This window comes from Meriones unguiculatus, chromosome 9 (assembly GCF_030254825.1).
Source record: "Meriones unguiculatus strain TT.TT164.6M chromosome 9, Bangor_MerUng_6.1, whole genome shotgun sequence".
Taxonomy (NCBI): domain Eukaryota; kingdom Metazoa; phylum Chordata; class Mammalia; order Rodentia; family Muridae; genus Meriones; species Meriones unguiculatus.
In genome coordinates, this window is record NC_083357.1 from 108,149,575 (window position 1) to 108,173,876 (window position 24,302).

Sequence of the window (24,302 nt, forward strand, 5' to 3'; positions counted from 1 at the left end):
GGAGCCTATGAGAGAGAGTCTCTGAAAGACTCTACCTAGCAGTGTATCAAAGCAGATGCTGAGACTCATGACCAAACCTTGGGCAGAGTGCAGGGAATCATGTGAAAGAAGGGGGAGTTAGTAAGACCTGAAGAGGACAGGAGCTCCACAAGGACCAAATATATCTGGGCACAGAGGTCTTCCTGAGACTGTTTTTCCAACGAAGGACCTTGCATGGATATAACCTAGAACCCTTGCTAAGACATAGCCCAAGGCAGCTCAGCATCCAAGTGTGTCCCATAGTTAGGGGAACAGGGACTGTCTCTGACATAAACTCAGTGGCAGGCTCTTTGACTTCCCCCTTCCTGAGGGAGGAGCAGTCTTCCTAAGCCACAGAGCAGGACATTGCAGCCAGTCCTGAAGAGACCTGATAAGCTAGGCTCAGATAGAAGGGGAAGAGGACTTCCCCTATCAGTGGACTTAGAGAGGGGCAGGGAGAAGATGAGGAGGGAGGGTGAAATTGATAGGGAATGAGGGAGGGGGCTACCGCTAGGATACAAAGTAAACAACCTGCAATTATTATAAAAATAAAAATTATAAAAAAAATATTACATGGACATTGTAGCATGGCTTGTTCTCGTATATTCCACTGACGTGTCATTGGGAGCAGATAGGGTAAGTTAAATGCAGTTTGTTACCTTTAAACAGAAAAATTTTGAAAATTACCCCTAATCCATATCTTTTTATCAGGGAACTACAGGTGATCTGGACCCAGTTAAACCACAGCCTGAAACACAGGTTCTCCAAGGGAACTGGATACAGTAAGAAACAGAATGTGTATGCTTCAGACCCAAACCAGGTGGGTTTACAGCGTGTGGTTAAATAGAAGTCTTGTGGCAACTGATGATTTGAAATTACGGTGATTTTTTTTTTCTTCATGTGGTACAATATATTTAATGGTGAACCTAACGTAAAATCTGAAAACTTGTCAATTTAGTTCTATTAACTACTGGATCTTCAATGCCGTTTTGTCATTAGGAATAAAGAGACTGAGCTTTATAAGAGAAACATTTCTCTTAAATATATACTACTACACAAAATGTATTATTGTTATAATTTTAGGTATTATTATCATTGTCTTTATTAATTATTATAATTATTGTTCAAAGTAATATTATAAATAAAAGCAAAAGTACAAAGAAGTTTATAGTTTTCTTAAGTTTTCATGAAAATTGATAGCATAAGCATTTAGAAACTGTACTGTTTTCTTCCTTAGCGTGAACCTATTTATAATACAGAATTATAGAAGGTACAAGTGAACACAGCATTGTAACAGGTGGAGTTTATGACATAATTATTTTGGAATTGGATTATAGTGTACTTTTGAAAAGATTAAGCACTATTCTGATTTCCATCTTTTAAAAATTAGCTATATTTAATTTTGTTTCATTTATTGCAGAAATAAGTACTAATTGAATTCACATGGGACTCTAGTCAGGGAACTGTTTCCACTTAGGGCCTATCAAAATTTCACAGTTTACTTTTATCAATTTGCTAAAGTAACTTAATATTGTAGATAAAGTCTCTCCCTCTCTCTCTCTCTCTCTCTCTCCCTCTCTCATGCATGTGTGTGTGTGTCCATGTATGTGTGTGAATCTGAGCACATGCTTGCCATAGTGCATATAATCATGAGAAAGAAATTCTAGCAATCAGTCCTTGTCTTCCACTTTGTGTTTGACACAGTACGCTGTTGCTCACTGCTGGCTATGTCTTATTGACTAGTCCATAAGCTCCGGGGGATCCTTTCACCTCCATGTCCCTTCCCCTTTGTCAGAGTCCCGGTATGAAAAGCCCGTGCTACAGTTTCCAGCTTTTGTTGTGGTTTGCAGTTCAAAGTCATGGCTTCCCACACGTATGTGCAGATTCTTTGTGTGCTACACCATTCATGTTGCCTGGAAATTCTTCCTTTGAATCATAGATTCAAGTAGAGAGAGAATAGGACTTCTTGCTTTAAGGGACTCAGCAAGAAATAAAAATTTAAAGGTAAGAATTATCAACAGCTTAAATATACATATCATGATAAGTACAAAATTCAAGGCTTTGGAAAGCTTAGTCTTAACCATTCATGTGAATTTCATAGTACTAATATTTCAAAACATATGAAATAAGAATAAAGTATATTCTAGAATGTTACAATTTTGCTGATCTGAAACTTATAGTCAAAATTTGAAGGAAGTTTCTACATTTGCAAAATATAAAATCTGAACTCTACCCTCCCCTAACCCGGTTTTAGAGACAGAATTTCACGAAATAGCCATGGATGGCCTGGAATTCAATGTGTAGACCAGGATGGCCTCAGACCTAGAGCTGATTCTCCTTCTGCTACTTGAGTGCTGGAATTAAAATGTATGCCATCATACCCAGATAGTTTCCCCTTTTTTAATATTCACAAGTAGAAATAGGAGTAAACATAACATTCTGAAGCATCTAATTATTTGAATATTTGATGCTGAGAGGCAGAGAAAACAGATACAGTGGCTAGCGGGATATGAGACTTTTCAGAGAAGTTTGAGAGAGTTCAGGTGAGGAAGGCTAATAAGGAGTAAGGAAAGATTTAATTGGGCGGTTGATGCGAAGGGTTATAGGGAGAGTAATAGTAGGACTGACTATCACGAAAGACATTTGAAAATGCCTTATGAAAACCTACTATAAAATTCTACCAAAATATATACAAAAACATGTATAAAAGGTCTTTGCTTCTTTTTATAAAATATTTTCTAGTTCTGGTGAAGAACAACACATCCCCCAAGCACCATAGGCTATAAATAAATAAATAAATAAATAAATAAATAAATAAATAAATAAAAAACTAGTACAAAATATGTGTGACCTGTTTTTTAAGGTGACAATTGATAGGGTCCCATGGACACTACCAATTTAATGGATGCTGCTGCAACTACTCTCAATTGTCCTTAAGAACTTGTATAACAAGGGAACAAAGTTTGAAGGAAAGTCCAAACAATAATTGGCCCAACCTGCGACCCACCCCACAGTACAGATTCAGCCTCCGACACAAATAATGATACTCTGCTATGCTTTCAGACAGGAGCCTAACTTGACTATCAGCTGATTGGGACAGCTGTTGGGTCGTTCAGCCAAACATGGAGCAGAATTCTGGGGGTCCTGTGGAAGTGTTGAAGGAAAGATGGACAAATATGGAGGGGACAGGAATCTTACAAGATGACCAACAGAGACAACTAACCCAGACCCACAGAGAATTACAGAGACTGAGAATTCAACTAAGGAGCATGCATGATCTGGACTTAGGACCCCTGCACACATGTAGCTGATGAGTGGCTTGATCTTCATATGGGGCGTCTGATGGGGGACACGGTAGGTGGTGGCTCTTTCTAACATGGACTCTATTACCTGCTTTTGGATCACTTCCCCCTGGCTGCACTACCTTGCCTGGCCTTAGGGGATGAAGATATGCTCAGTCTGATGTGACATGGTGTTTTGGGGGAGGCTAATACAGGGGGAGGGAGGCTCTCTTTTTCTGGGGTGGAAAATGGAGAGGGAAAATGGAGAAGGAAGGGAAGTGGAGGGAGGGCTGGGAGGAGGGGAGGAAGGGAGCATCCTCAGGATGTAAGTTAAATAAACTAATATAAAATTTAAGAAAAAGAACTTGGTAGTAGATGAAAACCCCACAAGGCAAAAACAAGCTGCTGTTGATTTAGAAACTCAATCTGTTCTGCCAAACATTGACTGTACTGGACAGTGATTCTGCGGCAGAAAAACCACCAACAGTCATACCTAAATGGGACTTCTGTTAACTAAAATGGTGATGGGCCTGACAAGGTCTACCACTGCAATAATATTGTCCATCAATAAGATTGCCTTTAAACTCACTTTGATAATGTTAAGTTGTTGTAAAAGCAAAGATGAACATGATAATACAGCAGCCAGCTGCAATGTACAAGATAATATGACAGCCAGCTGCAATGTACAACAGGCTACTGTAGCTTAACCAGAGTATCTTATTACACATAGGGTGTGAAGAATAAGTTATTGCTTAGCTTTAAGGGAAGGAAACAGAAGCACATTTGATGTAACTTATTTGTATTGAGACACCATGTAACTGACGCTTTGAAATTAAATACATCGGGGTCAGTACTGCTGCCTTACTGCCATTCACATAACAGCAAGGACTGCTTCTTTAGGGAATACCTCTCAATGACTTCAGTTCTGGAAAGACTACAAAACGATGCAGCATGAAGTTGAAAATAATACAGTTTAATGATATAAAATGTTCTCTTATGTATCGCTTTCAAGAACATTTTAATGTCTTACTTATTAAGTTCCTGTCTGGTATAAATTCAACAATTTCAGGTTGTAGAATTTAGTCATATTTTAGTTATTATTCTTATTGACGGATTTGAAAATTGGTCTATTATGTTATTTTTCTAGACTGAAGTTTCTCATTTTCTAGGACAGAGAACTATATGATCCATTTTTTATTCCTATCAAATACCCTTCTTCCCTTTAAGAAAAGTAAAGAAGCTTGCTTTGTGATGAACTATATGGTATATTTTAAAGAAGATTCCGTGAGATGGAGAGAAGAAGGTAAATTCTTTTGTGTTTGGATGAAAAGTTCTGAAGATGTCTGTGAGGTCCATTTGATTTATGACATGTGTTAGTTTCAAAGTTTCTTTGTTTGGTTTCTGTTTTGTTTACCTGTTGTTGAGAGTGGAGTGTTGAAGTCTCTCACTATTAATGTGTGGGGATCTGTGTGCGGTTTAAGTTTTATTAATGTTTCTTTTAAAAATGTGCTTGTCCTTGTATTTAGAGCATAGATGTTCAGGTTTGAAATGTCTTCTTGGTGGAATTTTCCTTTGATAAATGTGAAGTAAGAGGCCAGAACTCATTGGAACAGGAGACAACGTCTTGAACAGAACACCAACATCTCAGTTTCTAAGATCTACCATTAATAAACGAAACTGAAAAGCTTCTGTAAAGTAAAGGACACTATCAACAAAACAAAATGACAGCCTACAAAGTGGGAAAATATCTTCACCAACCCTATATTTGATAGAGGGCTAATATCTAGAATATATAAAGAACTTAAGAAATTAGATATCTACAAACCAAATAATACAATTAAAATGAAGCACAGAGCTAACCAGAGAATTCTCAACAGAGGAATATTGAATGGCAGAGAAACATTCAAAGAAATGCTTAACATCCTTAGTCATCAGGAAAATGCAAACCAAAACAAGATTCTATTTTAGAATAGTCAGAATGACTAAGAACAAAAACTCAAGTGACAACACATCCTGGAGAGGATGGGGAGAAAAGGGAACACTCTTCCATTGCTGGTGGGAGTACAAAATTTTTTAGCCAATTTGAAAATCAGTCTGGTGTTTTCTCAAAAACCTCAAGATCCAGCTATACCACTCCTGGGTAGATACCCAAAAAATGCTCCACTGTTCAACAAGAATATTTACAAAACTATGTTCATACCAGCTTTATTCATAAACAGCCAGAATCTGGAAACAACCTTGATGTCCGTCAAGGGAGGAATGGATACAGAAATTATGGCACATTTACACAATGGAATCCTATATGACTATTAAAAACAAGGAAAGCATGAAATTTGCAGGCAAATGGATAGAACTAAAAAAGATAGTCCTCAGTGGGGTAACCCAGGAACAGAAAGACATGGATGGTTTTAGATATTAGAAGTATAATATAAGATGGCCATACTAAAATCTACAGACCTAAAGAAGCTAAACTCTAAGGAAGACCCTAGGAAGGATGCTTCAGTCTCATTCAGAATGACAAACAGAATAGACACCAGAAGTGATGGAAGAGAGGAGACAGGAATGGAGCCTACTATAGAGGGTCCTCCACCCAACAGGGGATGGAAGCAGATGCTGAGACTGACAGGCAAACATTGGGCAGAGTGCATGGAGTCTTATGGAAGAGGAAGTTTGGGATAGAAGGGCACAGAAGGGACAGGAACCTTACAAGGAGAGTAACAAAACTAAAAAATCTGGTGCTTTCTCAGACAATTAAGAATAGTGCTTCCTCAAGACCCAGCTATACCACTCCTACGTATATATCCAAAAGAAATTAAAGTACACAACAAGGACATTTGCTCAACCATGTTTGTAGCGTTATTTGTAATAGCCAGAACCTGGAAACAAACCAATGTCCATCATCTGAGGAATGGATACAGAAATTGTGGTACTTTTACACAATGGAACACTACTTAGAAATTAAATACAAGGAAACCATGAAATTTGTAGGCAATTGGTGGGATCTAGAAAAGATCATTCTGAGTGAGGTGTCCCAGGAACAGAAAGACACACACGGTATATGTTCACTTATATAGACCTATAAGATAGGATAAACATACTAAAATCTGTGCACCTAAAGAAGATAAACAAGAAAGAGGACCCAGAGTAAAATGATCAATCCTCACTTAGAAAGACAAATGGGATGGATAGGGGAAGTAGGAAAAAACTAGTAAAAGAACAGAAGCCTACTGCAGAGGGCCTCTGAAAGACTCTACTTAGCAGTGTATCAAAGCAGATGTGGAGACTCAACCAAACTTTGGTCAGAATGCAGAGAATCATACAATAAAAGGGAGAGTTAATATGAACAAGAGAGGACAGGAGCTCCACAAGGACAAAATATATCAGGTCAAGGGGGCTCTCTATGAGACTGTTTCTCCAACCAAGGACCATATAACCTAGAACCCCTGCTAGGATGTAGCCTATGGTTGCTCAGTAACCAAGTGGGTGTCCCTAGTAAGAGGAACAGGAACTATTTCTGACATGAACTCAATGACTGGCTCCTTTCCCTCCCCCGTGAAGGAGGAACAGTCTTGCTAGGCTACAGAGGAGGACATGGCAGACAGTCCTGAATATACCTGATAAGCTAGGGTCAGTTGGAAGGGAGGAGAACCTCACCTAGCAGTGGACTTGGAAAGGGGCAGGAAGGAGATGACAGAGGGAGGCTGGAATTGGAGGGAATGAGGAAGAGAGCTACACCTGGAATACAAAGTAAAAAACCTGTGATTAATATAAAAAATAAAATAATAAAAATAAAATCTGAGCCTAGATAGTCCTGCAGAGACTGATGTACCAACCAAGGACTACGCATAAAGAGGACCTAGAACCCCTGCTCAGATGTAGCCAATTGGTGGCTCAGTCTCCAAGTAGGTTACTAAGTAAGGGAAGCAGAAACTGCTTCTATCATGAACTTTTTTGCCTGTTCTTTGATCACTTGTCCCTGGCAATGAGGCCTTACCTGGTCACAGAGGAAAACAATCCAGGTAGTCCTCATCAGACTTGATAAGCAATGGGCAGATGGCAGAAGAGGAGAACTCCACCTTTCAGTGGACTAGAGGAAGAGGATAGGGGGAGGGGGTGGGACTTGGAGAAGTTGAGGGAGAGGACTTCAATTAGAACATATATTAAATAAATTGTAAAAATTTAAAATTAAAAAATGTTGCGAAAACATTACTCCTCACTTGTTTTCTACAACTTTCTGTTTTGAAGTAAAATATTTACTTAAAACAAGAAATTCACTATCTCTATTTTTTTCTATTCCTTTTCAAGGTACTTTATATACAAAAGGACACATTATGCTTTTATTAATTAATTTCTTAATTTAATTTTCATACTAATTGCAGCCTTACCTCCTTCTTTTCCTCCCAGTTCCTCCCTCTCTCCTTCCCTCCCCTGATTCATCTCAAAGAAGAGGAATCTTTGCACATATACTAGCCTGCCTTGCCACGTCAAGATGCAGTAGGACTCAGTGTATCTTCTCCTCTTGAGGTTAAACATGAAAGCCCAGTTCAAAGAAAGTGATCCAAGTGTTTTCAACCAAGTAAGAGACAGCCCCTGCTCCGGTTGTTAGTGGACAACATGAAGGCCAAGCTGCACATCTACTGCATATATGTAAGATGTCTAAGTCTATTCCATGCATGTTCTTTGGTTGGTGGTTGAGTGTCTATGGGCCCAGGATAGTTGATTCTATGTTTTCTTGTATTTTTCTTTACCTATCTGGCACTGTCAATTTTGCCCAAGCTCTACCTAATATTGGCAACGGGTATGTGCATCTCTTTCCATCAGTTGCTGGTTGAAGCCTCTCAGAGGACAATTATTATAGGCTCCTGTCTATACAGCAGAATATGATTAATAGTGTTAGGGGTTGGATATATCTCATAGGATGTGACTCAAGGTGGGTTAGTCATTGGTTGGGTATTCTCTCAATTCTGCTCCATCTTTATCCCTGTGCATCATGTAGGCAGTACAAATTTTGACAAAAGAATCCTTTAAAAGATGTAAGAGTCTCAGGCTCCAGTGCTGGTGGAGATGTAAACTTAAACAATCACTTTGAAAATCAATCTGGCACTTTCTCAGACAATAGAAATAGTCTTTCCCCAAGATCCAGCTATACCACTCCTAGGCATATATCCAAAATATGCTCAAGTATACAACAAGGACGTTTGTTCAACCATGTTTGAAGCAGCTTTATTTGTAATAGACAGAATCTGGAAAGGACTCAGATGTCCCTGCACAGAGGTATTGATACAGAAATTGTGGTACATTTACACAATGGAATACTACTCAGCAAATAAAAACAAGGAAATCATGAAATTGACGGGCAAATGGTGGGATCTCGAAAAGATCATCCTGAGTGAGGTATCCCAGAAGCAGAAAGACACACAAGATATGTACTAACCTACAAGTGGACAATAGGCCTATAATATAGGATAAACATAATAAAATTTGTACACCTAACCTAAAGAAGCTAAGCAAGAGGAAGGACCCTGGGCAAGATCATCAATTCTCACTTAGAAAGACAAATGGGGGGTCAAGATGGCGGCACCTGGAGTACTCTCATTCTGACCAGCAGCAGAGCAGGATCGGCACAGTGACCAGCAGTCAGAACTTGCGGCCATAAAACACAGAGGATTGTGTCTCCCAGGTGAGAGGATACCCCACCGTGGGGGATTCAATCAGCTTTTAACTCACCAGGCTAAACCCTGGAAGAGATCCCAGTTCCGCTAGATGCTTGGTGGCCAGCCCCAGCCAAGAGCCACATGCCAGTGTCTCTGGTCAAGGTCCCAGACTGAACCGTGCGCACCACACTATCAGAGACTGGAATTTTCAGTCGAGAGATAACTCAATGGTACAGGAAACAATTGGGACCTCAGGTCACCCAGACTTCCCTGGAAAAGACTCGGTTCCAAGGGTGTCCCAGGAGCCAGCCCGGAGCCAGAGCAGGGGACCCAGGTGCCTTCAGAGAACCCTGCCTGCGCACCTGATTCGCCGCCTTAGACAGAACTGTGGGCACCAGGGCACCAGGGCACCAGGGACTGAGTTTCACTGTCCTGTGCAAACACTCAGGGAGGGAAATGACTGGTCTGATCTCAGAGCACTCAGCCGACACCCCCACCCCGAAAAGGTCACGGGAAAATTACCCAGTTTAGGCAGATGCCCAGGCTCCCAAATGCCTGAAAGGCAGACACAGGTAGTTTCTGTGAGCCAGCTAGCTGGTGGAGACTGAACGGTGTGCCCCAGGGCAAAAAAAGAGACAGATAGTCCCTGTCTCCAGAGAACCCACAGGGAAGGAAGGAAACTGTACTGACTTAAATCACCCAGTCCTTCCCTGGAAAATGTCTCACAGACCTGTGGGGCCGAGCCGCCATCACTCAGCTGTGCTCCAGAAACAGGCATTCTCTGAGTGCCAGCTAGCTGGCAGAGAATGAACGGTGCGCCCCAGGGCAAAAAAGAGACTGGGAGTCCTTGTCTCCAGAGAATCCACAAGGAAGGAAGGAAACTGTACTGATTTAAGTCACTCAATCCTTCCCTGGAAAAAGTCTTGCAGACTGGCGGGGCCGAGCAACCATCACTCAGCCGTGCTCCAGACACAGGCACAGACAGTTGCTGTGTGATGATGTCCAACTGGGTCACAGCAGCTGAGCATTAAATTTACAGCAAGAAACCCAGAAACAAGGCAGCTGTCTTCAGGACTTTCCTGGGCAAGAGGAGAATCCTCTTGACTAACAAAGACCACAATTACCACTCAGGTCTCTATCCCTGAGGTGAGCAGCAGCAACACCTGAAAAAACTCCAGCCATCTAGGGACTATACCCAAAAAGCTGAAAAGACTTCCTTCAGAAAAAACCAGCTTTCTGCAAAGGGGATTCTCTCCACCACAGGATCCCCAGGAACCACCAGAAAATAACCCCAAACACCTAAGATAGCACAATGGATAGAGGCCAGCATAAAAGCTCAAGCAACAAAAGACAGAGCAATATGGCATCTCCAGAACCCAGTTACCCAGGGACAGGTATCCCTGGACAACCCAGCATAACTGAAATCCAAGAAGATGACCTAACAACTATGCTCATGAAGATGATAACAGAGGAAACAAGATACGTAAGGACATAGAGGAAGATAAACTCAAACAGAATATTGCCATCCGTAAAAAAATAGAGGGAGTTGCAGCCAAACAGTTTATGGCCTTTAGAAAGGAAATGCTTAAAACACTGAATGAAATAAAAGAAACAGAGTTGAAGGAACTAAAAGAAAAACAGGAAATCAGACAGGTGAAGGAAGTAAACAAAACAACTCAAGACCTGAAGATAGAACTGGAAAAATTAAAGAAAACACAAATGGAGGAAATAAAGGAGAGGAAGAATCTAGGGAAGAAAACAGGAACTACAGAGGTAAGCATAACCAAGAGACTACAAGAGATGGAAGAAAGAATCTCAGGTGTAGACAATACAATGGAAGAAATCGATGTATCTGTCAAAGAAAATGTTAAATCAAAAAAATTCCTGACACAGACGGTATAAGAAATCCAAGACAATATGAAAAGACAAAACCTAAGAATAATAGGTATAGAGGAAAAAGAAGACTCCCTTCTCCAAGGCCCAGAAAATATTTTCAACAAAATCATTGAAGAAAATTTCCCCAAGTTAAAGGAGAGGCCAATAAGAATACATGAGGTCTACAGAACACCCAACAAATTTGACCAGAAATGAAAATACTCCTGCCACATAATAATCAAAACAGTAAGTATACAGAACAAAGAAAAAATACTAAAAGCTGCAAGGGAAAAAGGCCAAGTAACATATAATGGCAAACCCATTAGAATCACACCTGACTTTTCAACAGAGACTATGAAAGCCAGAAGGGCCTGGAAGGATATCATACAGACCCTAAGAGAACACAGATGTCAGCCCAGTTTACTATATCCTGCAAAGCTCTCAATCCTCATAGACGGAGAAAACAAGATATTTCAATGACAAACAAATTTCAACAATACCTACACGCAAATCCAGCATTACAGAAGACACTGGAAGGGAAAATACAACCTCCAAAAAATAGCTTCTTTCAAGAAAACACAGGAAATAATTAACCTTACTACAGTAAAAAAAAAAGCAACCAAGCACACAACAGTATGACCACAACCAAAATCAAAATCAAGGGATTTAACAGCCACTGGTCATTAATCTCTCTGAACATCAATGGACTCAACTCTCCAATAAAAAGACACAGATTAACAGAATGGATACGTAAACAAAACCCAGCAATCTGTTGCATACAAGAAGCACACCTAAGGCACGAAGATAGACATTACCTGAGGGTAAAGGGTTGGAAGACGACGTTCCAAGCAAATGGACCCAAGAAGCAAGCAGGAGTAGCCATTCTAATATCTGATAAAATAGACTTTCAACCAAAATTAATCAAAAGAGATGGGGAAGGACACTTCATACCCATCAAGGGAAAATTCCAACAGGAAGACATCACAACCCTGAACATCTATGCCCCAAATGCAAGAGCACCCACATTTGTGAAAGAAACATTGATAAAATTTAAACCACATATAGATCCCCACACATTAATAGTGGGAGACTTCAACACCCCACTCTCAACAAAGGACAGGTCAACAAAACAGAAATTAAACAAAGAAACAATGTCTCTAACAGAGGTCATGAATCAAATGGACCTAACAGACATTTACAGAACTTTACACCAAAACACAAAGTAATTTACCTTCTCAGCACCTCATGGGACCTTCTCCAAAATAGACCACATAGTTGGTCACAAAGCAAGCCTCAACAGATACAAGAAGATTGAAATAATCCCTTGTATCTTGTCTGATCAACATGGAAAAAAGCTGGACCTCAACAATAACAGAAATAGCACAAAGCTTACACACACATGGAAACTGAAAGAAAAATACCACATGATAATCGCCTTAGATGCTGAAAATGCATTTGACTAAATCCAACATCCATTCATGTGTAAAGTATTAGAGAGATCAAGGATACAAGGAACATATCTAAACATAGTAAAGGCGATATACAGCAAGCCTATAGCCAACATCAAACTGAACAAAGAGAAACTTAAAGCAATCCCACTGAAATCAGGGACAAGACAAGGCTGCCCACTCTCTCCATATCTCTTCAACATAGTGCTGGAAGTCCTGGCTAGAGCAATAAGACAGTTGAAGGAGACCAAGGGGATACAAACTGGAAAGGAAGAAGTCAAATTATCACTATTTGCAGATTATATGATAGTATACGCGAGTGACCCCAAAATCTCAACCAGGGAACTCCTACAGCTGATAAACACCTTCAGCAAAGTGGCCGGATACAAAATTAACTCAAAGAAATCAGTAGTCCTGTATACAAAAGACAAAAGGGCTGAGAAAGAAATTAGAGAAACAACACCCTTCACAATAGCCACAAATGACATAAAGAACCTTGGTGTAACCCTAACCAAGAAAGTCAAAGATTTGTAGGAAAAAAAATCAAGTCTCTGAAGAAAGAATTAGAAGAATATATGAGAAATTGTAACGATCTCCCATGCTCATGGCTTGGCAGGATTAAGATAGTAAAAATGGCCATCTTACCAAAAGCAATCTACAGATTTAATGCAATTCCCCTCAAATCATCAACACAATTCTTTATAGACCTGGAAAGAAAAATTCTCAACTTTGTATGGAATAACAAGAAACCCAGAATTGCTAAAACAATCCTCTACAATAAAAGATCTTATGGAGGTATCTCCATCTCAAGCTGTAATATAGAGCAACAGTAATAAAAACTGCATGTTACTGTCACAGAAACAGAATGGTGGATCAATGGAACCGAACAGAAGACCCAGAAATAACCCACACACTTATGGACACCTAATTTTTGACAAAGATGCCAAAATCATACAATGGAAAAAAGAGTGCATCTTCAACAAATGGTGCTGGTCTAACTGAATGTCTACATGCAGAAAAATGAAAATAGATCCATACTCATCATCCTGCACAAAACTGAATTCCAAGTGGATCAAAGACCTCAACATAAAACCGGACACATTAAATCGGCTAGAAAAAAAAGTGGGGAATACCCTAGAACTCATTGGTACAGGAGAGAACTTCCTGAACAGAACATCAACAGCACAGGCTCTAAGAGCAACAATCAATAAATGGGACCTAATGAAACTGAAAAGCTTCTGTAAAGCAAAGGACACTGTCATCAACACAAAGCGACTGCCTACAGATTGGGAAAAAATCTTCACCAACCCTTTATCTGACAGAGGACTCATATCCAGTATATATAAAGCACTAAAGAAGCTGAAAAGCAGCAAACCAAGTAATCCACTTAAAAAATGGGGAACAGAGCTAAACAGAGAATTCCCTGGAGAGGAATATCTATTGGCAGAGAAGCACATAAAGAAATGCTCAACCTCATTAGCCATTAGGGAAATGCAAATCAAAACGACCCTGAGATTTCACTTTACCCCTATCAAAATGGCCAAGATCAAAAACTCAAGTGACAACACATGCTGGAGAGGTTGTGGAGAAAGGGGAACCCTTCTCCACTGCTGGTGGGAATGTAAACTTGTACAACCATTCTGGAAATCAATCTGGTGCTTTCTCAGACAACTAGGAATAGCACTTCCTCATGATCCAGCCATACCACTCCTAGGCATATATCCAAAAGAGGCTCATGTACACAAAAAGGACGTTTGCTCAACTATATTTGTAGCAGCTTTATTTGTAATGGCCAGAAGCTGGAAACAACCCAGATGCCCCTCAACTGAAGAATGGATGCAGAAAATATGGTACACCTATAGAATTGAGTATTACTCAGCAATGAAAAATAAGAAAATCATGAAATTTGCAGGTAAATGGTGGGACCTGGAAAGGATCATCATGAGTGAGTTGTCCCAGAAATAAAAAGACACACACGGTATATACTCACTCATATAGACATACAACATAGGACAAAACCACTAAAATCTGTGCATCTAAAGAAACTAAGCAAGAGAGCGGACCCTAACTAAAACGGTCAATCCCCATCCGGAAAGGCAAAGAAGATGGACATCAGAAGAAGAAGAAAACAGGAAACAACCTAGGAACCTGCTACAGAGGGCCTCTGAAAGCCAGAAGAAGAAAACAGGAAACAACCTAGGAATCTACCACAGAGGGCCTCTGAAAACCTCTGCCCTACAGACTATCAAAGCAGATGCAGAGCCTGATGGGCAACTGTTGGGCAGAGTGAATGGAATTTTATGTAAGAAGTGGGAAACAGCAAGATCTGGAGAGGACAGGAACTCCATAAGGAGAGCAACAGAACAAGAAAAAATTTGAACACAGGGAACTTCCCAGAAACTCATACTCCAACCAAAGACTATTCATAGAGATAACCTAGAACCCCTGCACAGATGCAGCCTATGGCAGTTCAGTGTCCAAGTGGATTCCATAGTAATGGGAAGAGGGACTGCCTCTGACATAATCTGATTGGCCTGCTCTTTGATCACCTCCCCCTGAAGGGGGAGCAGCCTTACCAGGCCACAGAAGAAGACAATGCAGCCACTTTTGATGAGAACTGATAGTCTAAGATCAGAAAGAAGGAGAGGAGAACCTCCCCTATCAGTGGACTTGGGGAGGAGCATGCATGCAGAAAGGGAGGAAGAGTGCGATTGGAGTGGAGGAGGGAGGGGCTCATGGGGGGATACAAAATGTATAAAGTTTAATTAATAATAATAAAAAATAGAAAAAGAAAGACAAATGGGATGGACATTGGAAGAAGGAGAAAACAGGAAAAAGGACAGGAGCCTACCACAGAGGGCGTCTGAAAGACTCTATCAATCACTGTATCAAAGCAGATGCTGACACTCATAACCAAACTTTGGACAGAGAACAGGGAATCATATGAAAGAAGGGGGAGATAGTAATACCTGGAGAGGACCTTAGCTCCACAAGGAGAGCAACAGAACCAAAATATCTGGGAAGAGGGGTCTTTTCTGAGACTGATACTGCAACCAAGGACCATGCATGGATATAACCTAGAACCCCTGCTCAGATGTAGCCCATGGTAACTCAGTATCCAAGTGGGTACCCTAATAGAGAGAACAGGGACTGTCTCTGACATGAATTCAGGAGTCGCCCTGCCAGGCCACAGAGGAGGACATTGCAGTTGGTCCTTGTGAGACCTTATAAGCTAGGGTCAGATGGAAGGGGAGGAAGACCTCCCCTATCACTGGACTTGAAGAGGGGCATGGGAGGAGATGAAGGAAGGAAGGTGAGATTGGGAGGGAATGAGAGAGGGAGCTACATCTGGGAAACCAAGTGAATAAAATGGAATTAGTGTAAAAACATAAAAAAATGTTTAAAAATGTAAGAAAACTTCAGCCTGTTCTCTACCTTCTGCCCATCTCGGATTCTGTTTTTTGTTTTAATATTAGCTTCATTTACGTGTTTATTTGTGTTTGTGTGTCTGTGTATGTGCCAATGTGTGTGTATGTGTACCCAAACATACAAACGTACCGTGGAGACCAGAAATGTAATATCAAATCTCTGGATGTAGAGTTACAAGCAGTAGTGACCTTCCAAATACAGATCTGAGAAACAAACTGCAATTCTCTGTAAGGACCAACAAGAGCTCAAAATATCTCAGCTGCCTCTCCTGTACCCAAATACTGATATATGAGTGTTTATGTGCATGTGAGAATATATAAGGTCAAAAATCTTCAAGGGGTCCATGAGAGGTGAATATTTTTATATTTCTCTGAGGATACAGAGAGAGGAGAACAGAGAAAGAAGAGGTGAAAGGAGGGACCTGGGCGGAGATAAGGGAGAGGAAGCTTCAGTTTGGATGTAAAGCAAATTATTTATACATATATGTGTATATATATGCAGTTTTCAAAGAAGAGGGGAATAAAAGCACATGGATGATATAAAATACAAGAAAATTATTAACAGTGGAAGAGTTTATGTAGTGATGTAGGTTAGGAAAAAGTGGAAGGAGGGAAAGGACCAATAAAAAATGGGGGTATTAAAGCCATTATAATTAAAATTAAAACTCTTAATAAGCAGCTGAAAGGTTTGTGCTTATGCAGTATATTCAGTGTATTACTTACAAACAGTCTACTGCTTTCCTTTATCCTTCTATTCTACTTTCTTATCATGTATACATATACAGTATGTTGTATCGAGGAAGTCTAAGAGCAGAAAACGAGATAAATGAAGATATTATTCTTTGTAATTCTGAGATAATATGACTACATTCAGTTTCACCTATTTTACTGCAAATGTCCTAGTTTATTCAGTTCTGAACAGAATGAAAATGTTCTCATGACCTTTTGTTTACTCATTCTTTGGAGTCAGATACTGGGATTAGCTGTGTAAGTTAGCTCTTGTAGACAGTGCCGCAGAAACATGGACAAGCCACAATTTCTCTGAAAAAAAAAGTTTGGTTTCAGGGACATTAGACAGAAAAAAATCTCCAAGCCAGCTGGGCAGATTGTTATGTCTAAAGCATTGTATTTTCAGCTTTTAATAGTCAGAGTGCCAACTGTCATTAGTCCCAAGAAAAATGAAAAATCTTCAGGTCAAAGCTGCTGCAGTTACTATTCACTTTCTGCCATAATAACATCTTTATGTTTTATATATTTGTATACTATACTTATGTGTCTGTTCTTGGCACTCTTTTGCTCCTTGGTCATTCAACACCAGAGTAGTCCTACATGAGCTAACTTTCTAGGCATGGTCCTAACACGCCACGCCTTTATCATTTATTCACAGCATTTTTTGTCCATCAGGACTATGAAGAGGGGTTTAACTGATCTGCTTCCAAAGACTCTAGCTCACCACATCTTGTTGACCTTTTAAAGTTTACTTTGTTCTAATTATATTGTTTCTGAGTAAGTGCAGGGTAAGTTCCAAGAGTATCTTGGATTCAGTGCTTCATAAGGAGATCTCTGGTATTTTCAGTTGAGTCACAACATGCAGCTTGTAAGGAACACCTACAAGCAGGCCAGGTAAGGATATCTCTCTAGAAGCAGGAAGGGTAGTATGCTCAGGACTTTCCTGGGAAAGCTTAGAAGCATTACTCCTGGGAGATGGCAAAAATGGTTCATGAGAAGATTTCCATCAATCCAATATCCCAAAGTTGTACAAATATTAAAAGACTTTTTAGCACATGCTGCACATGGAGATCAAGACCAAAAGTGGAAGGCCACACCCCTGTAATTACATCATTCAGGTCAGCTTTGCTAGATCTTTGTCAAGCAGCTGTGCTGATTTTATGACTTTCACAATTCCCATTAGATATGGTTGTGCCACCAGTATTGTAGTATAACAGATAATACTGGTATTCGGAAAAGACTCAAGACCAGAAGTCTAAGGTGAGCCTCAGTAAAACACGCTGTCATATGAGAGCTTGCTTCTCTCAAAGGAAAAAAGACTGCGATTTTTTGTTTTATTTTATTTTTTGTCACACACACACACACACACAAAATTCAGTTGAATTCATTAATTGATTTTCATAGAAAAGGAAACATAATTCATCTCTTCTGAGTAGCTAATCATTGTTTATGATAAAATTTGGATAAGCAGCTGGTAAATATCAAGGTAGGAGAGATCCACTTTTGTATCTGGAAAGACACATTACTTTACTGTCTCTTTCTCAGTGAAAATAGAAGAAATATCATTTTTATAGTCAAAACTAATGTCTCAAAAGTCTTAAACTAGTAAAATTATGAGATGAACCAACTTTAATATCTTTACAAAGGTATGTTGCATATTCTTACATTATCTTCTATAATTGCTATATTTAGACTGCACCCCATATGTGAATAATTCTTTTTAAAAGTATGCTTGCCATCTCAACTGCTACATTCGTTTTAAAATTATTTGCAAAAAAACGTAAGCTTGTGTTGAGATAGTAAAAGAGTGACAGTAAAAGCTTCTAAGCCCTTTTTAAAGACAGTATGAAGTGTTCCACCTGATTATCTTATTCTACCCACATATTATTTATGTTGGAGAGATGGCTTGCAGTAATTTCTTTTGTTGTCTAAACAGCATCAATACTTTGGGGATTTTCTTCCATATATTTATTTATTTGACATCAGTTTGATGTAATGTAAAATAACTTGACAATAGAGAGAAAAAATGAGCAGACTATAGAATTCTACAAAGTATTCAACAGTAAAGTACATAACAGGGAGTGGATCTAGACTACATTTGCCAACGGATGACTTTTAACAGTTTTAGTTCTGTGTGTGTGTGAGTATACATGTGTGTGGTTTGTGTCATTACATTTTCCTGCCTGCATGAGCCAGAAGAGGGTGTCAGCTATCCTGGACCTTAAGTTACAGACTGCTGTGAGGATGTTTGGACTAGAGCTTAGGATCTAAATTCAAGTTGTTTAGGCTTTTAACCACATAACTATGTTTCAAAGGCCCTGGAAATGATATTGTATTGTTGTTTCCTCCTTTGTAAAATGGGCTAATTTTGGTGTCAATATAAATGGTTAAGTCTGAAAATCAAAGAACTAATACAAGGGTCTGACAGTTGTTAGCTTTCACTAATTTTTATAGCGCTTTCGCAAGCAAAGCTGGTAGTACTACCATATTCTAGTTTGGTTCTGTGTTCTGGTCAAATAGCACATAAACTCTGGCCAAAGTTATTTCTTAAACTTCATATTGTGATACTGAAACATCATGATTCTGTTGTAAAAATTCTATTTCAGAAAATGAATACATTCAAGGGAAATCTATACATGACATATGGGAAAAATTGTTGAAATTATTCAATAATTTGATTATGACTGTACTTCAGGGAAGTACAAGAACTGAAATAAGCTTAAAATCAATAGAACTTTGTCCAAATCACCCTGAAAACAAACTTTCACAGTAAATGTATAATTTATAATTTATTTGTAATATTTTAATATGCATTAATTTATTTTGTGTGTATTAGGGAAGATCAAACATACTGCTATATGTATATATATATGTGTGTATACATATATATGTATATGTATACATACATATATGTGTCATGATGTGTAAATAGAAATCAGAGGACAACTTCCAAGTGTTGTTTCTTTTCTTCCAGCATAGGTTATGCTATGGTTGGTCTATGAGTATTGAAATCTGATCCTTGAGTTTGGAGGTATTGGCTTTACCAAAGACTCAGCTCAGTGACCCTTTGTGTAATACTTTTCATTTAATGTGTATATACATATATATATATATATATATATATATATATATATATATACTTGATCTAAGCTTGGTGGTATTGGTGCATGCCTTTAATCCTAGCAATGTAAAGGAGAGGCAGTTGGATCTCTGTTTTGAGGCCAGATTGTTCAACAGAAAGAGTTCCAGGAAAACCAGAGCTGCACAAAACAAAACAAAACAAAAATAGACAAACAAAACAATAAAAAAAAACTGTCTTGAAAGACAAAAAGCAAAAACCAAACCAACCAAGCTAAAAACCTTGATCCAAATACTAATGCTTACAGTGAACAGTTTTGAAGTGCAAACATCTATAATTTGAATTATTTTTTTAAATTTCTGTTTCTATTTATTTAAAATTTTTGTTACAATTTATTCACATTGTATCTCAGTTGTAGCCCCCTCTCCCATCCCCTCCCAATCCCACCTTCCCTCCATCTTCTTCTCCTATGCCCCTTCCCCAGTCCAATGATAGGGGAGGTCCTCCTCCCCTTCCATCTGACCATAGTCTATCAGGTCTCATCAGGACTGGTTTCTTTGTCTTCCTCTGTGGACTGGTAAGGCTGCTCCCCTTCAGGTGGAGGTGATCAAAGAGCCACCCCATGAGTTCCTTTCAGAGATGGTTCCTGGCCCTATTAATGGGGAAACCTCTTGGATACTGAGCTGCCTTAGGCTACATCTGTCCAGGGGTTCTAGGTTATCTCCATACATGGTCCTTGGTTGGAGTATCAGTCTCAAAAAAAGACTCTTGTGCCCAGATTTTTTGGTTCTGTTGCTCTCCTTGTGGAGCCCCAGTTCCCTCCAGGTCTTTCTATCTTCCCCTTCTTTCATAAGATTCCCTGCCCAAAGTTGGCTATGCCTCTCAGCATATGCTTTGATAGCCTACTGGGTAGAGTCTTTCAGAGGCTCTCTGTGATAGGCTCCTGTCCTGTTCCCTGTTTTCTCCCTCTTCTGATGTCCATGTCATTTGCCTTTTAAATTTTTAATGAAATAAATGCCCAGCACAGTTATGAAATACCTTATGTCTACTCCACATATATCAGTGTCCTTAAAGTCACATGTCACTTTACTTCATAAATTTTGGATGCTCATACTCATAATAGTACATAAGCATTACAAAATTATAACTTTCAGTTAACATCGTGTATGAATTTATATCCAGAAATACATTGGTAACAAATTTTACATACTTAGTTTTAATTATTTTTAATGATTGTTGGGTCTACCCAATTTTTATAGTCTATGGGATGAATTAGTATTTTCTTATTTCAAAAAAAAAAAAAAAAAAAAACCCAAAGAGCATCAGACCCGTCCAATACCTTTTTCCCAGAGGCGGGACCTGGGGCATCAACCCGCATGAAACCAGACATGCTCTTCTCTGGGTCCAAAGCGGCTGACTCTGAGTGCAGTGCTTAGCCTCGCATCCTGAGTGTAACATTTTAGCTTTTTATGGTATCCAACCATGCTTGGGGAGAATGTCCTGCTTCAATGGCTGTAAAGGCCTGAATGATCATGGCTGCATCACACTGTTGTGAGACTCTAATCTTGCAAGGTTCCTGAATAAACTGCATTGAAAAAAAAAAAAACACAAAATTTAAGGTTTTAGTTTATGTGGTACTTTAAGCAGTTAACATATCTGGAAATTTTAATAATTTCAGAATATGAATAATAAAATAGACTGTATATCTTTTGATCAAAACTGAATGTATATCATTTCGGACCACTCCATTTTTTCAACTTTTATGTCTATGAATATATTTAGCTGTCCACTTTAAATCTAGGTGTGGTAGTTAAATGTAAAATATTTCATCATAGCAGCAGATGGGAGACAATTTCCAACTGGGTACCAAGATCCTGAATAATCTTCTTGTCAAATATTATCAATATATTTTACCTTTATGTTCCAAAAATTATGTGATTTATGAAGTATGTACAATGAAAATATACATGAGATTGTTATTCTCTCAAAGCTACTACCTGAACCTGATGAAGAATCTATATTATTTACAAAAGAAATAATGAAACATACTCACAGGGAACAAAATAAAAATAGATCCACACAATACTGAAAATGGCCTAGTTATACTTTTTGCTCAAACTAATAAAAAATGAGTTTATTCAGACTACTGAGTAGAAATAACCCAAATACATAAAAAAAAATTGTCTGATCCTAATAGAATACTGGTAATAGACATAAAAGTACAAAATATTCAAGGAAAAGCAATTATGCTATTATTCCATTATGGATTCTTCAGTCTCTGAAGTTCCATTATATGTGCACTAATTTTACTTTTTAATTTTAGTTTCAAACATATAAAATCTCATTTTAAATTTCAATATCACATTAGATAGACATTTTAATATACTTTAACCCCTCCAAGTGGCTAGACGATGGAAGTCTTAGAGACTCCAAAATCAAGAAAACGATTTTACCATATTTCAATTTTGTTTCATTCTTGAATGTTTATAAGCTTTTAATTGCATTAAAACCATGAGCTGCTACATAGTTATTTTTCAAAACCATTACTATTTTTCCATCATTATTCTTTCCTCTCATCATCTTATGAATATGGATTCCTAAATTTTCCCCAAATTTTAAGTCATATTTATTTTAGTTGAATGTAGGTTATATTTTGCTTTTTATTGTAAAATAGCATTGCTTATGTTAATACTTTTAACTTTTTTAGCATGGTCAACATGTATTATTTAGCTTTTCATTCTGGTATTTTTCAGGTCAATAATTTTATTTTGTTTTACTTTATTTTTTGGCTTGCTTTGTTCTGTTTTTTGTTTTGTTTTTTTTTTTTCAAGGTTTACTACAGAGTCAAGAAAATGTTCAAGGACCTTGCCTCTGACTGAACAGTGACAAATGATTACAAAAACATACTAATGATTTCAAACACGATTGAAAACATTTTCACCATAAAAATATGCTCCTCCTATTTAAACCTTGCCTAATATTCACATGATATTTGGTGAATATATGTGTTTTCTGTGACATCCTGTATCGTTTGCACAGGAGGCTTAATGTATTTAACTATGTGTACACCAGTTTACAGGTTGTGTTTTCCTAGCTCCACAGTCAGTCCTTTATTGTCAGCTTTAAAGCTTTGGTAATTATCGAACTGGATACATACTGTCTGAGTAATAATATCTAGAAACATGATATCTGCAGAAAAATCAAAAAGCTCTTGAAGGTTCTACTTTTTATTATATTAATTAAAATAATCTCCCAAAATGGTCAAAGTTCTTATTATAAGCAACTCAATAAATACATCACATTTTGAATTTTAAGGCATAATTAAATATTTCACTTTCCTGTCATTGAAAAAAATGTTGCAGTCAGTTGTAAAATTTTCTTTTCATTTTGACTTGTTTTTTTTGTTACCATTTTTTATTATTTGTTATTATTATTATTATTATTAATTACAATTTATTCCCTTTGCATCCCTGCTGTATTGTCCTGTACAACTGGATGTCTACATGCAGAAAAAAATGAAAATACATCCATATTTATCACCCTGCACAAAACTAAAGTCCAAGTGGATCAAAGACCTCAACATAAAACCAGATACTCTAAATCAGTTACAAAAAAAAGTGGGGAACAGCCTAGAACTCATTGTCACAACTTCCTGAACAGAACACCAACAGCACAGGCTCTAAGAGCAACAATTAATAAATGGGACCTCATGAAACTGAAAAGCTTCTGTAAAGCAAAGGACACCATTATCAAAACAAAATGACTGCCTACAGATTGGGAAAGAATCTTCACCAACCCTTTATCTGACAGAGGGCTAATATCCAGTATATACAAATAACTAAAGAAGCTGAAAAGCAGCAATCCAAGTAATCCAATTAAAAAATGGAGAACAGACCTAAACAGAGAATTCTCTATAGAGGAATATTGAATGGCAGAGAAACATTTAAAGAAATGCTCTACCTCATTAGCCATTAGGGAAATGCAAATCAAAACGACCCTGAGATTTCACCTTACACCCATCAGAATGGCCAAGATGAAAAACTCAAGTGACAACACATACTGGAGAGGTTGTGAAGGAAGGGGAACCCTCCTCCACTGCTGGTGGGAATTTAAACTGGTACAACCACTTTGGAAGTCTATCTGACGCTTTCTAAGACAATTAGGAATAGTGCTTCCTCAAGACCCAGCCATACCACTGATAAGCATATACCCAAATTTGCTCAAGTACACAAAAGGGATACTTGCTCAACCATGTTTATAGCAGCTTTATTTGTAATAGCCAGAACCTGGAAACAACCCAGATGTCCATCAACAGAAGAATTAATAAAGAAATTGTGGTATTTTTACACGATGGAATATTACTCAGCAATCAAAAAGGAGGAAATCATGAAATTTGCAGGCAAATGGTGGGATCTAGAAAAGATCATTCTGAGTGAAGTATCCCAGAAGGAGAAAGACAAACAAAGCATATACTCACTTTTATAGACCTATAAGATATGATAAACATAATGAAATCTATACACCTAAAAAAGATAATCAAGAGAGCTGACACGGGGTAAGATGATCAATCATTACTTAGAAAGACAAATGGGATGTACATTGAACATATGACAGGAGTCTACTGCAGAAGGCATCTGAAAGACTCTACCTACCAGTGTTTCGAAACAGATACTAAGACTCATAACCAAACCTTCAGCAGAAGGGGAGTTAGTATGATGTGGAAAGGATAGGAGCTCCACAAGGACCAAATATATCTGGGCAAAGGGTCTTTTCTGAGACTGACATTCAAC

The 24,302-nt window shown here is 38.3% G+C and overlaps 1 long non-coding RNA gene across 9 annotated transcripts in view; it reads right to left on the reverse strand.

The window, feature by feature from the left end:
* LOC110541176 (uncharacterized) overlaps positions 1–24,302 on the reverse strand; it is a 361,531-nt gene that overhangs the window by 188,271 nt on the left and 148,958 nt on the right. For 8 of the 9 annotated variants that reach the window (XR_009594300.1, XR_009594303.1, XR_009594297.1 and 5 more), the window contains one exon: positions 20,852–21,097. The exons of the other annotated variant lie outside the window; for it this stretch is intronic. This is a non-coding gene — a long non-coding RNA (uncharacterized LOC110541176). The remainder of the gene's footprint in view (positions 1–20,851; positions 21,098–24,302) is intronic. 9 annotated transcript variants of the gene reach the window in all.